This window comes from Protomyctophum parallelum (genome assembly GCF_964188405.1).
Source record: "Protomyctophum parallelum genome assembly, chromosome: 4".
Taxonomy (NCBI): Eukaryota; Metazoa; Chordata; class Actinopteri; order Myctophiformes; family Myctophidae; genus Protomyctophum; species Protomyctophum parallelum.
The window spans coordinates 46807948-46824815 of NC_139700.1; the positions used below are offsets into that span (position 1 = coordinate 46807948).

Here is a 16868-nt window from a genome sequence, read left to right on the forward strand (position 1 = left end):
TTGGCCGCCGACCCCCATCTGAAAATATGTCGTTCCAGGGACCTTCCAGAAGCAAAGATTTGAGTTAAAAACGTTCGCTCTGAAATATATTCAAAGATTTGAGGCACATTTTCACGATTTTTCAAAAAATAGCAGACCTACAAGCTCGTAGCGCGGCACTCGGTGCCACGCTACGAGCTTGTAGATCTGCTATTTTTCAATAGCTAAAGTATAACATAATGCTTAAAACACCAAAAGGGGTTCACGCCCAGAATGGGTTGGAATGCAGTGTCACAGTAGTCTGATGCAGGATCGAGAGGGTCTCCATGAATTATGCTTGTTGCGTGTTATTATAATGTAGTTGTTATTGTTAATATTGGACACTTTGTGGTCCATGTACTACTACAGACATGTTGATGATCCCTGTTCGGCACATACAAACAACACAACGTTCACTGGAGCAGTGGACCTTGTTTTGGTTCAAAACAAGGTTTCGAGTGTCGCAGACCCGAGTGTCGCAATTCCCAATGCATTTTTCCCCATATACATTTCAAAAAGTATTAATTTAAAGACCTTTTAAGCGTCGTACAAAGCCAACTCGAGTTGTGACAATTCATGACAACAAGTATAAAAGGTAGGTGGTTAGTGCACATCCTTAGGCAAGCGATGGATACCATCTCCTCCAGAGGTCTCACAATAGGCAGAAGATCTGGTCGTCAAAGTCAGAAGTGGCTGACCGACCTTGACTACGCGGATGACATCGCACTGTTTGCTGAACACATAAACTCTGCTCAAGAGCTTTTAACATCACTAGAAGTGTCAGCAGCCAAAGTTGGCCTATTGCTTAATGCCAAAAAGACAGAATGCCTGCTTCTGAATGAAGACTCTGTTCACCCAACCATCCGCTCCATGGACAGCAGTGACATCAAACAAACTGAGGATTTCAAATATCTTGGATCATACGTAGTCAGTAGCAGAAAGGACTTCCTGACAAGGAAAGGACAGGCCTGGAGTGATTGTAATAAGCTACATCTTATATGGCAGTCAGACATCTCAAGAGCTACCAAGATCAACCTGTTCAAAGCCTGTGTGGAAAGTATCCTTCTCTATGGTGCCGAAACATGGACAATGAATAAGGAGTTTCGGGATCGTCTTGACGGAACATACACAAGACTCCTCATGCGTGTCCAGAACCTCTCATGGAAGGACCATCCCACAAAAGCTCAGATTTATGGAGGCACCCCCCCCCCCCCCATCTCAGTTGTGGTGGCAGAAAGAAGACTCCGCTTTGCTGGACACTGCCACAGAGCAAAAGACCAGGTCATTTAGGATATTCTTCTGCGGAGACTACCCTGCCCATCAAGAGGAACACGACCTCTCACTTTTCCAGATGTTCTGAGTAGGGACACAGGACTGACTGTGAATGAACTTGGTGTGGCAATGAGCAACAGAGACCAGTGGAAGCAGCTTGTGTCGCAGATCTCGAGGGCACTCGAAGGATGATGATGAGCTTTTACAGAGGCCAGTTTCGAATTGCAGCCATCCGTAGGTGCCCTTTGAGAGCGGTTTTGAAGGAGTCAAGGGATTCACATGTCTTAATGACTGTTGGTAGGGCGTTCCACATTTTGGTGGCATAGGAGCGAAAATAATTTAGTCCCTTGTTTGTGCCGAATCTGGGTTGTACATGGTTTGTTGCACTCCCTCTGGTGTTGTGGGTGTGGACTTCGTTTACATTAAGGAAGTATTTAGACAGGTACATGGGTATCTTGGTGGTGTATCGAATCTTGTGGAACAGACCCATTGCAAGATGCTGTACTCTGTCGTCGACCCTAAGCCATCCCAGCCTGTCAAAGTGGGCAGGGGTGAGGTGGGTTCGGGGGGTGAGGCCAAGTAGGTGCCTGACCAGTTTGTTTTGGGAGGTCTGGAGCCTTGTTTTAAGGGCCTTTGAGGTGCTGTGGTACCAAGAGGTGGATGCATAGTCAAAGAAACCTTGTACGAGGGCTCCTGTTAAGGTCTTCAAGGTGTTTTTGCTGACCAGTGAGGAGATCCTGTAAAGGAATCTTGTTCTTTGATTTACTTTTTTGATTACGTTGGTGGCCATTTTATCACCGGAAAGATTGGCCTCCAGGATGGAACCTAGGTAGGTAATTTGATATTTTCGTGTGATAATATTGTCACCCACTCTAACCAAGAAGCCATCTGCCTTGCTGAGTTTACTATTTGATCCGAAGAGGATGGATTCAGTTTTTCCCAGGTGTAAGGATAGTTTGTTATCAGCGAGCCAGGTGCAGATTCTACCGAGTTCAGAGCTGAGGGTCTTTTCAACCTGCAGTTTGTTCCTGTCCGAGACCAGCAGTGCTGAGTCATCTGCGAACAGGAACAAGTTGCAGTCACAAGCTGAAGTCATGTCGTTAACATAAATTAGGAACAGTAAAGGCCCTAGTATGCTTCCTTGTGGGACGCCACAGCTCACTGGGAGGGGAGGGGACAGTGTTCCGTTCACCTCCACCATCTGTTCTCTCCCCTCCAGGTAGGATTGCATCCAGCTCACTGATGTGCTATCAAAACCAATAGCTTTAAGCTTGTTAACCAGTATGGAGTGGTTCACGGTGTCAAAAGTCTTTTGGAGGTCCAGCATGACCATGCCGCAGTATTTTCCAGCATCCACCTCGTGTTTGATGTGATCGCTCAAATAGAGGAGGCATGTGTCAGTGACACATGAAGGCTAACATTCAAGATTAATGGTTCTCTGGACATAGGCCAGTAAAGCCATCAAGATTAATTGTCTCCACCAGGCCGAAGGCATGTGGGGAGAGTATGTTTTGCACTCCGTCCGTCCGTGTGTCCGTCCGTCCGTTTGTGTGTCCGTCCGTCCGTGTGTCCGTGAGCAGCTAATCTCGGCCACCGTTAACCCGCTCGATGCCACATTTTGCACACACACTCCCTGGATGCCAACGATGAACCTCTGCCCCAAACTTTCCAGAACGGCCTGTTATAGCGCCACCAGGAGGCCGCTTTGTGCAAAACAAGTTTTTGCACAGTACACCTACAGATTTTGTCCAAACATCGCGCAAATTGCTACACAGTCTCTCTAGAGCCATTCAACGAAACGGGTCTTTCATATTTCTCAGACTCTATCCTGATTGGTTAACATTGGCTTCCAAAGTTCACAGGAGTGCTCAGTTTCAAACAAAATGCTGCAAATCATGAACGCATCGCGTGACTTCCGTGAAATTGTGCACCCACATTCCCACTAGGCCGAGGACGAAATGACACATGAACAATTTCAACTCAGCCTCAAGGTGGCGCTATAACTGGCCCAAAAGTGTTTTTACCTCTAACTGCACGGATCTGTGGATAACTTTGTATGCCAACTCTCCCTAGAGGCCAAGGAAAAACCTTTGCCTGGAATTTTTCACATCTGCTCTTTATAGCGCCACCAGGAGGCCGACATATGTAAAACACATTTTCTATTATTACTCCTTCAGATTTTATCCAAATTTCACGCAAATCAGTACACATGATCTCCATAGTCATGTGATCAAGACAGGTTTTTTTGATTTCTCATATTCCATCCTGATTGGCCACGATTGGCTCCTACACTTTTCAGGAGTAGCCCGCTTTGTACAAATCGCCACAACTCCTCAACGCAGCGTCCGATTGCCATGAAACTGTGCACGCATATTCCCACTAGGCTGAGGAAGAAATGCCACTTGACAGTTTTCAACAGCCTGATGGTGGCGCTACAACAAGCCAAGTCGTGTCATGCACTCGCACACACACACACACACACACACACACACACACAACCGGTCGATGCCAAATTTTGCACACACACTCCCTGGATGCCAACGATGAACCTCTGCCCCAAACTTTCCAGAACGGCCTGTTATAGCGCCACCAGGAGGCCGCTTTGTGCAAAACAAAAACATTGTACCTGCATCCCTCCAACACCAACCTCCGCCCCAAATCTTCCTCAACAGCCTGTTATAGCGCCACCATGAGGCCACAACCTGACCTGCCCTGGTGGAGACCTGTGCCGATTGGCACTTTATGTAGTTTAATTTAAAGTGGACGAACCCAGATAAAAGACAAATACAGAGAAGTATACTTCATGCACAAGACCAAGATAAATATCAAAAAGAATAGAATAGAATAAAGAGTCAGCATGCAGTTCAGTTCACACAGGGGAATCTGATTGTTAAGTCCTTGCTCACTATTTACAGGAAGGCAGATAACTCATAGTCCTCATTTAGTCCATGGGGTTGTAGTGTGCAGAGGGTGCCTCCCTTCTTAGGAGGAGGTTGTGGATATCTCCACCTCTCCGAGGTAACTGCACCCTCTCTATGCCGACATATCGGAGCGATGCCACAGCATGGCCCATTTTATTAAAGTGTTTTTGGGATTGGTGTTTCTGATGTTGGATCTATGTTCAGTAATACGTGTTTTTAGGGCTCTACTGGTTTGTCCCACGTATGAGAGGCCACACGGGCACGTCAACATGTATGTTATATGTTATATATGTGATTTTGATGGCCTTGCCTGTGTGTGGATGGTTGAACGTGTCACATCTGGTGGTGAAGTTACACTGTGCACAGGATCCACATTTGAAATTGCCTGTAAGGACATTTTTGTCCAGGAAGGTACGAGGTGTTTGGGGGTTATGATCAGATCTCACCAACATCGATCTGATGTTTGGTGCCCGCTTTTGTATACTATCTGTGGTGGTCCTTCGTACGCTGATTTAAAAGCGTTATCAGATTGGATAATGTGCCAGTGTTTGTTTAGGATGTTATCCATTTCTTTTCCCTGTGGTGAGTAAGTCAAGAAGCACATGGGTCTTTTCTTTTGTGATTTGTGTTTGGTTTTTGTACTGAGACACTCTGTCTGAGAGATATGATTAACCTTGTCTTTAGCCTCCTGGGTCTATTGGTCTGGGTATCCTCTCTGTGTGAACCTTACTGACATATGTTGACACTGTTCCTCATAGGCTTCCTCTGTGCTGCATATTCTTCGCACTCTGTTGAACTGACTGACACACCCTCTGCACACTACAACCCCATGGACTAAATGAGGACTATGAGTTATCTGCCTTCCTGTAAATAGTGAGCAAGGACTTAACAATCAGATTCCCCTGTGTGAACTGAACTGCATGCCGACTCTTTATTCTATTCTATTCTTTTTTATATTTATCTTGGTCTTGTGCATGAAGTATACTTCTCGGTATTTGTCTTTTATCTGGGTTCGTCCACTTTAAATTAAATTAATCTTGATGGATTTACTGGCCAATGTCCAGAGAACCATTAATCTTGAATGTTAGCCTTCATGTGTCTCTTACCTGTTCCCTTTGATATTGTTCTGAGTCTCTGACTGACTAATACTATTTGCCCAAAGATTTATTTGATTGCATAATATATGCAATCAAATAAATCTGTATACAAGATCATTTCAGATTTCAGAGAGGGAAGGAAATACTAAATTAACTGTTAACTACATTGAAAAAAATCGCGCGGGCGAGTTGGTAAAGGGGCGAGCCCGCGAGCAGTGCTATGTCACACACACACACACACACACACACACACACACACACACACACACACACACACACACACACACACACACACACACACACACACACACACACACACACACACACACACACACACACACACGCACACGCACACGCACACGCAATGCAGTGCCTGCCTGTGCGTATATCATCGCATGCATGTCATCGCACCATGCGCCCATCAGAATTGCGGCTTTAAATTTCGGAGGTTCTGTTTGGTTGGCGTGGTGTGGTGGGGGGGGGGGGGGGGGGGGGGGGGGGGGGTAGGAAGCGTACCGCCCGCCACTATAAAAGTAGGTTGCAGCAGGTATATTATTTTATGTGATGTATTCCCATGCTTTTGTTCTTGCTTAATGTAAATCGCTCTGGATTAAGAGCGTCTGCTAAATGCCTAAATTGTAAATTGTATAGCCTATAGTGCGACGCATTATACCCTCAACAATCTCTATACTCACCTCACTGTCTCTCTTCTGCTGCTGAGATCGAGGTAATCAACATCTTTGGTTTTTACAAACTGTTTTAGCAGCTGATCTTATTTAATTCACGAATCAGAAGTTTGGTTAATTATATATATATATATAATATATGTATGCTAAAATATCAGATTGCAATATCGAAAGAATATATATATATATATATATATATATATATATATATATATATATATATATATATATATATATATTCTTTCGATATTGCAATCTGATATTTTAGCATACTTCCAATTATAAAGTTTATCCTCTGCTTCGCCCCACATTGCGCACGCTTAGATCGGCTATTTCATTAGTATAGGCTATTAATTGGTATTTATGAAATGTGTTTATTAATTTGTTTGTTTTAAAAATGTATAAAATTCTTTAAAAAAAAACTACATTGAAATAAGAAAACGCATATTTAAACCTTTTTTTTAAATGACTATGGCAGCTCGATCGAGATGGAATGGAACATGAAGCCTATAGGGTCATGGCCACATGACAGCTCAGAAAGAAATATATACATTATGCATTTATATAACATAAAAATAGGAATAAATAAAAACATCTTTTCAGCTATGAGCCTCTGATGAAGGCCAAAACGCGTATAAGCGTTCCTTTTTGATGTGTGTGCCAATAAAGAAATGGAAACAGTCTATAACTTTATGCTTAAATGTTTTATTAATATCGCAATGGAATTTAAGCCCTTTAACATTGTGTGCTATCCGGATACTTCTACCGTAATGTAGCCTATAGGCGCCTATGTATGGCGACGAATTTATTAGGCCACCGAGAGGCTAAAAGCGGGGAAATGTAGCTATAGGCCTACTGCCACGGACGCGCTGCATGCCAAGGACTCACTTCTCCTACTGCGTTTTATTCATGTATTAAAGGTATCTTAAAACAATTGATTTGGCATCATAACATAGTGCGCTGTGCAGAATCGTATACAGATATAGCAGCATGGTGTTGTCTTATAGCGTTTTGCTTTTGTAAAGCGGTCAGCAAAGTTGGACTTCCCCGTCGTTCACCCCCTCTCCTTCCATTCATGAAATGCCACCGGTGGACAGCTGACGTTACTACCTGTCTGACACCAGTACCCAACACCACGTGACCATAGTAACCGTAGCAACCCATCGTTAGCTGTCTAACCGGTAACAAGAAGACTCGCCCCGTTTCTGTTTTTCCTCCCAGAATTTTCCCCAGTGAGAGGGGTGGGAGAGGCTGGAGTCTGGACAGCAGACGGCTGGACTTTGAATTTCTCTAACTATAAACTTTCATGACAGCAGAACAGCCCAAGTACAAATATAATTTATGAAAAGCTACTACAGTGAAGTCTGTTCACAGAAGTTGTTGTAGGATATGTGGGGATTATCTGACGAGGTACCATTTGAGGGGGCAAAACCTTACATATACTAAATAATACTAAATTGTTTATAGGGTCAATATAAGTCAAATAATATAGCCTATTCCGGGAGGAAAAACGGGCAAGCACCGGGGCGAGTAGTCCAGTATTCCTCTAACCTGTCACCAACAGCCATATATACCTTATTGGTGAATTGCATATCATGACCAACAAATACAATAAATCTAATCCTATATATGTTTTGCATTTTGCAGCTTGACCGTTTGCCAACATGACCGTCGTAGTGCCAGAAACGGACTGGACCGCAGATCTGCTGGGCTGCTGTGGTGACTGCAGCGTTTGTCAGTATATCAATAACATGAACACCTCACATTTATTAGCAGTGATTCTAGTCGTTTATTCCCCATAATTATAAATCCCGAAGGTTCCCTGTTGTTCGACCCCGGGATCCGGCGACCAAAATACTTTCTAATTATTCTGGATAACACTAATTTAATCTCATCAGTACAGACGGGCCACTTAGCATGCATATATATATATATATATATATATAATATATATATATATATATATATTTTTTTTTTTTTTCTTTACGAGAAAAATGCTGTGAGCTTTGTCAGGTGCTATGATATTGATATTGATATTGATTGATTGATTGATTGATTGATTGATTGATTGATTCTTTATTGCAGACTCAGAGGAATCCGCATATCACAGTACAGAACAGCAACACAATAGATAAAAAGAATAATAATATAGAAAGAAATATATACAATAAAAAGTGTTCCACCATATTCAGTTTCGAACATACAGACAAGTTGGCCAATGGTTCCACAGTCTGGAGGAGAACCTGACAGAACTACGTATCGGGTTAGTGATGACATTAATGATGTCATTTACTGACTCAGATACCCTACACATGAATTTATACATAAGATTGCGTAGCACAGCAGAGCAGGTGGGAACCCCAACACTGACAAACATTTGACTTGCACTGGAGCTTCTTGGAGCTCTCAGAAGCAGCCTCATACAGTCATTGTAATTTGTAAGCCACTGTCAATCGTCTGAAACTGGCCTGCTTGTGTATATACTGTATATATATATATATATATATATATATATATATATATATATATATATTGTGGGGGCGCTGTTTCAGTGCGACAGTGTGCTTGCGGCCAGTGTGTGAGCAGGACAGAGCCTTTTAAAGGAGAATTCCATGCTAGAATGCAGCTTTCTTATCTTTCTTACCTTTCTTTGTAGTTGTTACGTCCCCACCAAAGCAAAAACTCCTTATTGGCTATTTTCCCTACCATAAGCCCTCAATGAATTGCATTGCATTGAATGGGAATTGAGTGGGGCTATGGGGTGTTATGCTAGTTCGCTTATTTCCATCGAAAGAAGTAGTAAAGTGTGCCGCTTGGGATATTATTTACATTATGAAGAGAGGATATATACAAATAAATTATAATTTTGAGCGATGGAAATAAGCGAATTAGCACAACACCCCATAGCCCCATTCAATTCCCATTCAATTCAATGCAATTCATTGAGGGCTTATGGTAGGGGAAATAGCCAATAAGGAGCTTTTGCACAAAATAACACCTGGACCTCTTTGGTGGGGACGTAACGACTACAAAGAAAGGTAAGAAAGCCTTCTAGTATGGAATTCTCCTTTAACCTGCCTGGGTGGTGTGGACGCGCAGCAGGTGGCTCGTTAAGGCAGACGAGGAGACGGGCTGGGATGTACCTTCCTTCCAGGACCCGCACTCGTTGCCGTTTGCGACGCTTCACTCTGCCTGTCTCTCTCCCTCTCTCCCCGAGGTAGCTATTCCGTGGCGCGCGGTCCCGGACCGAGACGCCACAATATATATACATATCATATGTATTATACATCATGGCTATTATCAGTGGTGTAAAGTATAAGTAGCAAATTTGATTTGATTGATTTTGGTTTCAGTCATAGTCTTGAATATAGCTTCCATTTAGTTGTAGTCACATTTTAGTCACCCGGAATGTTTTAGTGTTTCTAGTTTCAGTCGACTAAATATCTTAAGATTTTTTTAGTCGACTACATCTACAGTTGATTTAGTCGACTAAAATGTATTTTGGTGGGCCTGGAACTGGAAGCCTTAATGACTTGTTTTCACACTTGCTGAATATTGATTGATTGATTGAAATATTTATTAACAGTTTGTAGAATTTACAGTACATTTTAAGCACAAGATTCAGATTTTACAGAGGCCAGTTTCGAATTGCAGCCGTCCGTAGGTGCCCTTTGAGAGCGGTTTTGAAGGAGTCAAGGGATTCACATGTCTTAATGACTGTTGGTAGGGCGTTCCACATTTTGGTGGCATAGGAGCGAAAATAATTTAGTCCCTTGTTTGTGCCGAATCTGGGTTGTACATGGTTTGTTGCACTCCCTCTGGTGTTGTGGGAATAGCCGATCTACAAGCTCACAATGCGACGCGGACGCGACGTGCTGTGAGCTTGTAGATCGGCTATTTTCAGCATGCAACCAAGTGTAAAATGACTCATACTGGATCTCTTGTCCACTATAGTCCCTTCATAACATTTTAGTCTAGTTTTATTTGCCGAAATTGTCAGTATATTTAGTCTTAGAGTTTTAAACACCATAACTTAGTTTTTATTTAGTTTCCAGGTATAGTTTTCGTCAGTGAATTAAGGTAGTCGAGGAACATTTTCCGCCTTAGTTTTTGTCGACGAAATCAACACTGGTGTGTGTGTGTGTGTGTGTGTGTGTGTGTGTGTGTTTGCAGGTTGCGCAGGGTTATTTTGCTGTCCGTGCCGTGCCTGCAGCACATCATCAGAGATGGGTCATCCAAAGTGCCTGCCCTGTCTAGACATATGCTGCTGTGATGCATTGCTGTCGCTGCGAGTCTCCATGCGGAACCAGTACAATATCAGGGTCTGTCAAGGTCACTATATATACGTGCGTGTGTGCGTGCGTGGGTGCGTGTGTGCGTGCGTGTTGAGTTCAGCATTTTTACATTTTCATCCTCTTCACACCCGTGTAAAGTGAGGGACGCTGTTATCATCCTATAGGCATTGGACAATCGCTTTTTGGGTTTGTCTTTAGTTCAATGTTTGTTTTGTAAACGCCATTGACAATGGAGGGAAAACTCAGGGGGCGGTGGCTCAGGGGTAGAGTGCCTGGATGGTAACCGTAAGGTTGCCAGTTTGAACCCGGGCTCCCCCAGAGTTACTGTCGAAGTGTCCTTGAGCAAGACACTGAACCCCTATGGTTTCCGCTGCCATCGGTGTATGAATGTGTGTGTGAATGGGTGAATGTAATGCACAATCTCTGTAAAGCACCTTGGATAAAAGGCGCTATATAAATGCACCATTTACCATTTTAAGTCATTTTGTGCCTCATTACGTCATATTGTCTCTTTATTGTTTAATGGCGTTTAATGTTCGTGTTTGCACCTTTTGTTTTACATCACCATTACATCACCTAATCAACATGAGTTAGACTTTAATATATCAGCGCCCCTCACTTCACACGGGTGTGATTTTTGAGAGGCGCTGGCCCCTCCTATATACAGCTTTAGTGTTTGTTTTTCAACGATGCTTGTTTAAGAAAACGCCATAGACAATAAGACAGTTTGTTTTGAGGACTAAAACAAACATTATAGCGCCCGTTGCTTAAACAAACATGAATTGATGTTGTGAGATGATAAGAGCGCCCCTCACTTCACACGGGTGTGATTTTTATTCTCTTGATATAGTTAGTGTGCCACGTCAACTTTAGTGTGCCCCGCAGTGTTTGTTTTTGGCAGCAAACTTTGATTTTAGTTTTAGTCACATAGCCTCTTCAATAGTTTTCATTTAGTTTCAGCCACATTTTAGTCACCTGGAATGTTTTAGTGTTTAGTTGTGTCTCGTTTTAGTCGACTAAATCTACAGTTGATTCAGTTGAACAAAATGTATTTTGGCGGGGCCTTGATACAGTCGTAAAGACTGTATCAGTCAGTCTCACAGCGCTGCGACGCGCCGTGAGCTCGTAGATCTGCTATTTGCAGCATGCAGCCAAGTGTAAAATGAAGTTTTTATTTGTTTGACCAAATTGTCAGTATATGTAGTCTTTGTTTTAGTCCTCATAGCTTATAGTTTTCATTTAGTTTCCGTGTACTTTTCGTCAGTGCAAAACAGTGTTGTTTTTGGCAGCACATTTCTATTTTAGTTCAGTCATAGTCTTTGGACTGAAACTTCATTTAGTTTTAGTCACATTTTAGTCACCTGGAATGTCTTAGTGTTAGTCTAGTTTTAGTCGACTAAATCTACAGTTGATTTAGTCGACTAAAAGGTATTTTGGCGGGTCTTGATGCCGTCGTAATGAGTGTTTTTACACTTGCTGAAAATAGCAGATCTACAAGCTCACAACACGTCGCAACGCAACGCGTTGTGAGCTTGTAGATCGGCAACCAAGTGTAAAATGACTTCTGGATCTCTTGTCCACTAGTCCCTTCCTGACATGACCTGATGAAGATCTAAACAGATCGAAACGTTGTCAGTATTTAAATAAAGAACGTCTTGCTAGTACCTTTGGTGTGCGGGCTCCATCCAATTCACTTAAGTTTCTTTTAGCCCAGCACCCAGCCCGTCAATGTGCGTATTCTACGTCTACTCTGCACTAGTCCCTTCCTAACATTTTAGTCTAGTTTTTATTTGTCAACGAAATTGTCAGTATATTTAGTCTTAGTTTTAGTCATCATGGCTTAGTTTTCATTTAGTTTCCATTTGTTTTCGTCAGTGGAAAAAGGTAGTCGACGAACATTTTTCGTCTTAGTTTTAGTCGACGAAAACAACACTGGTGCAAAAAAAAAAGAAGGTATACGTCGACGGACATTTTTCGTCTTGGTTTTAGAGTGGACGAAAACAACACTGCCGTGTCCTGAGGTCTGCCTATCCCCCCCCCCCCCCCCCCCCCCATGTGCATTACAGGGTTCTCTATACAATGACATCTGTGCCTCGTGCTTCTGCTGCTGCTGCGCCTACTGCCAGTTGGCCCACGAGATCAAGTTCCGCAAGAGAAACTCCGGGGTCACCGTCGTCACTGTGCAACAGCCGACAGCCACCTCTTACGTCGTGCCCCACTAACTAACTGCCCCCCGACAGTTAGCGTCAAAGCAGTGGCGTGCACAAATAGACACTAGGGGGTGCTAGAGCCCTTTTGGCAATGTGCTAAAATATATATATATATATATGTTTTTTTACTTTTTAGTGTGTGGACCATGGTGACATTGATCAAATCTTGATAAAAAAACGCTTCTACTATATTATTTAGGCCTCCACAATCTAAAGCTATATGTTTCTATGTCAGTGGTTCTTCGATAAAAAAATAAATAGCAGACCTACAAGCTCGTAGAGCGCCACTCGGTGGAGCTTGTAGATCTGCTAATTTTTCAATAGCTAAAGCACCAAAATGGGTTCCCGCCCCAAAATGCGCAGCACAAGGTGCCCTTTTTTTTCCACTTGAGCACCTTGCCCCTCTAAATGTCTGTGCACGCCTACTGGTGTGTCAAAGTGTCCTTGAGCAAGACTCTGAGACCCCTGATTTGCTCCTGATGTGCTGGTTGCTGGTGCCCTTGCATGGTTTCCGCCGCCATCGGTGGTGTCGACGGTGTATGAATGTGTGTGTGAGATGTACCATTTAGTAGAGCAGTGCTGGGCCCTATAGACATGTGTAAAGGCTAGATGGCTCAAGGCGGAGTCTCTGACGTAGTTCACCCGGCGGCCATCTTGCTTCGGGGCTACAGTACAGTATGTTCTATGGCAGCTTAAACGAAAACAGTCATAACTCCCTCAAATATTGACGGATTTACAAACGGGTTGGTTTATTACAAACGTCGTCAACGGGGCTATGATTCAGGATGCTTATGTGCTTAATTTAGCATGTAAGTATGCGGACGTCTCTGACGATTATAACAAACCAAACCGTTTGAAAATCGGTTGAAAATGGAGCAAGTTGTGGTTATTTAAAAGTACATCATGCCCCACAGACACAATGTTATGCTGCCCCGAGGTAAGATGGCCGTCGCTCTCCATTGGCCAGAGTGCGGGTGAGCCATCTAGCTTTCTTAGATATATATCCATGCTGGGTAGTTATTTTTGAGTATAAATGGCCAGTCTACAAGCCCACAACGCGTCAACGTAGATTGGCTAGTTGAACTATTCAAAAATGTTTAGGGATAAGGGGTTTAGCGGTGACCAAAATGGAGCCCTTTGTAACTCTCTCTCTCTCTCTCTCTCTCTCTCTCTCTCTCTCTCTCTCTCTCTCTCTCTCTCTCTCTCTCTCTCTCTCTCTCTCTCTCATTATTACAAAATATTTGAATCAATCATAAGCAAAACATTTGTAAAACTTGCACAATTATACTTTTCTCGTGTATTATGATTAAGGAATATTTGAATGAATCATAAACACATTTTGAAAAATAATAATGAATTTGCATATACATTTACTTTTGTATCTTTTTACTTTGAAAAATAATTAACTTGCATTTTATCTCTGCTGTCCGGAGGAAACCTCATAGCTCCACACACACACACACACACACACACACACACACACACACACACACACACACACACACACACACACACACACACACACACACACTGTGCAATGGTAGTAATTATTCATCAAAACAATCAAGTGCGTTTTATAAGTTACTGTCCTGATGGGTGCCATTAATTTTGGTCCCTCAAGACTGATGTAGTATGCATGTCGTATAATTATGCATTTTAGATTGCCCCCACTTTGTTATAGTTTGCCCAATAGCCTTCTATAAATAAAACTAGCCCATTATGTATAGCTTAGAATGGACGTGTGGTCATCAAAATACATTACATGCATGCAGCACATTAATATTACTACAGTAATATACAATAGCAAAGTAATATACATGTTACAGGCCGGTATACTAAAGGACCTATAACATAAAATTCAACTTTTTCAATTTATTTTGTGTTTTTGGGGCTCCCATGTGTGTTTTCTATCCCCACAAAAAACCAATTTTGAACAATCAGGCCTTCATGTCATATGGGTGTTTTAATGGAAATTGCTCTCAGGAACAGCTCGACTAATTTTGGCCTCATCGTGATGTCACCAATGTCACCCTACTTTGTATAATTCCTCCTCTTCTTCAGTCTTCAGTTCCAAATTTGCATTTCCACTTTATTTACAATGTCCACCATTGTTGATTTTCCAAGCTGGCATGGCATGGAAACAAGACTGGTTTTATCTAGCATCAGTATTATAATGACTCAAATATTAAATAATCTGCATATCAGCACCCCCACCACCTGACATTGTGGTACTGCAGCTAAAACTGCTTTCAAAGTCCAGAAAGAAATGACAAGGCCTGGTTATATCAGAGTGGTGATTGAGGCTCAAACCATTAGAAATAACTTTGAGGGACATAGACAATATGGTATTAAATATTAAAAAGCAGTTTTAAAATGCATGTTATTTGCGCTTTAATGTATAATATTGGGCAAACTAGACTGTATATAATTATAGTGCATGTGTGCCTATAGTGCCTATTAACCCATTTAGGCCCGATGTCTTCTAAATCCTGACAGTTTTCTGAAATACCTCATGTTTCTGTATCAGTGGTGCTCAATATTTCATGTCAAGGACCCCAATAACAACAATTATATGCAACTGTTGTTCCAGGGACCAGCAGAAGCAAAGCTGAGAAAGAATACATATTCAAAGATTTGCGCCATATGCACATTCATTCTTTCACGATCTTTAAAAATTCACTTCTGGCCCTCGGGAGAGGGGCCGCAAAGCTCATGATGGGTAGAATCAGTAGCCTAGCCATTAGCCCATTTAGGCCTGACGTCGAAATAAAAAAAATGTCTTCAAAATGCTGACAGTTTTCTGAAATACTGTACCTGTACTGTTTCTATATAAGTGCTTCTCAAACTACTTCATGTCAAGGTCCCCAAAAATGATATGTAATTGGCCGCCGACCCCCCATCTGAAAACATGTTGTTCCTTCGCATGAAATAGTTTGAGAACCACCACAACATAGGTTTTTCAGAAAACATTGGTTTTTTTAGTCGACAATAATTGTATAATCTGATCTCAGGTCTCAATGTATTGCAGTGCAAAGATTATCAACCAATCACCTACTAGTTGTGACGTCTCCTGTATACTGTAGGTTTACTCTTTGGAATGATTTGATTAATACTGAGAATCCTCCAAAATGAACTGAAGAATATATTGATTTGAATATTATTTTTTTCCAATTGTATAATGGAGTGTCTTTGTGAACATATAGTCCTCCCGTATGCACCACTATATACATCTGTGACCCGGGTGATGGCGTTGAAGGAGAGGACCTAGCAGTACCACGCCGGCAATGGACCCTATCCACACTTTTCCTGGGCTGTGTGTGTGCTCCAGTTCCTGTCGATTTGATCCAATGAAAGCCAATGAAACTGGTCAGATGACCAATGATATCCAATGAAATCAACAGGAACTGGAGCACACACAGCCTGCAGGAAAAGCGTGGATACTGAACCGCCTGTGTGTACTGGAGTATCTAGGCTGCTTCAAATCAGCAATGACGAAGTGGGGCTTCACAGGGTCTGGGCACACCTATAAGGTTCCAAGTGCGGACAGAAGAAGCTGTCTTTGGCGTCATTTCCGGGTTTTTCCGGACAGCTGGTGGATGGAAAAGAAGCTCCTGCACCCACACGTTGCTGCGTCGGCCAGATTCCCGGGAAAAGCTCGCCCCAGCAAATCAACCACCGTTCACCAAGGTGCTGGTCTTTTAGCAGCGGGGCAGAAACACACGGTGTACAAAATATAAACAGAAATAATAAATGTATAGGCATGAACATAATAGGCTAATACATATCCAGACATATGCAGGTGTTGGACTGTTCAACACTATAACAGCTCTGTATGAAGAGTTCAACGCGGTGCGGAAGAGAAGGGGCGACACCTGCTGGTCAGTGTCGGCATATTGACATGTTGACGTAAACTTCAGCTCCTCTACTGTACTTTCGCCGCTGAGTAAAGTAACTCAGTACATTCACACAAGTATAGGCCTACACCTACTTAAGCACAATTCGTAGGTATTTCCCTGGAGTATTTCCACTATTTCACTATTTTTGCTTCACTATACATCTCAGACTGTGCAAATGAGAGAGATGAGATGAGATGAGATATAGGCTATACTGTATTAATCCCATTCTGAACGGGAACCCGTTTTGGTGTTAGCATTACGTTATGCTTTAGCTATTGAAAAATAGCAGATCTACAAGCTCATAGCGCGCCACCGAGTGGCGCGCTACGAGCTTGTAGGCCTAGGTCTTTTTTTTAGAATCTGATCTCAGGTCAGAATGGGTTAATAATTAAACTGTCAGGATGTAATAGACATTTTTAGAATCTGATCTCAGGTCAGAATGAATTAATCCCCGAAGGGAAATTGAAGCACTA

The 16868-nt window shown here is 42.5% G+C and overlaps 1 long non-coding RNA gene across 1 annotated transcript; it reads left to right on the top strand.

The window, feature by feature from the left end:
- The first annotated feature begins 7646 nt into the window (after nt 1-7646).
- Nucleotides 7647-12535, top strand: LOC310857313. The gene is made up of 3 exons (XR_014569131.1): nt 7647-7728; nt 10168-10316; nt 12356-12535. It is a non-coding gene; the product is annotated as an uncharacterized lncRNA (long non-coding RNA).
- The last annotated feature ends 4333 nt before the right edge of the window (nt 12536-16868 follow it).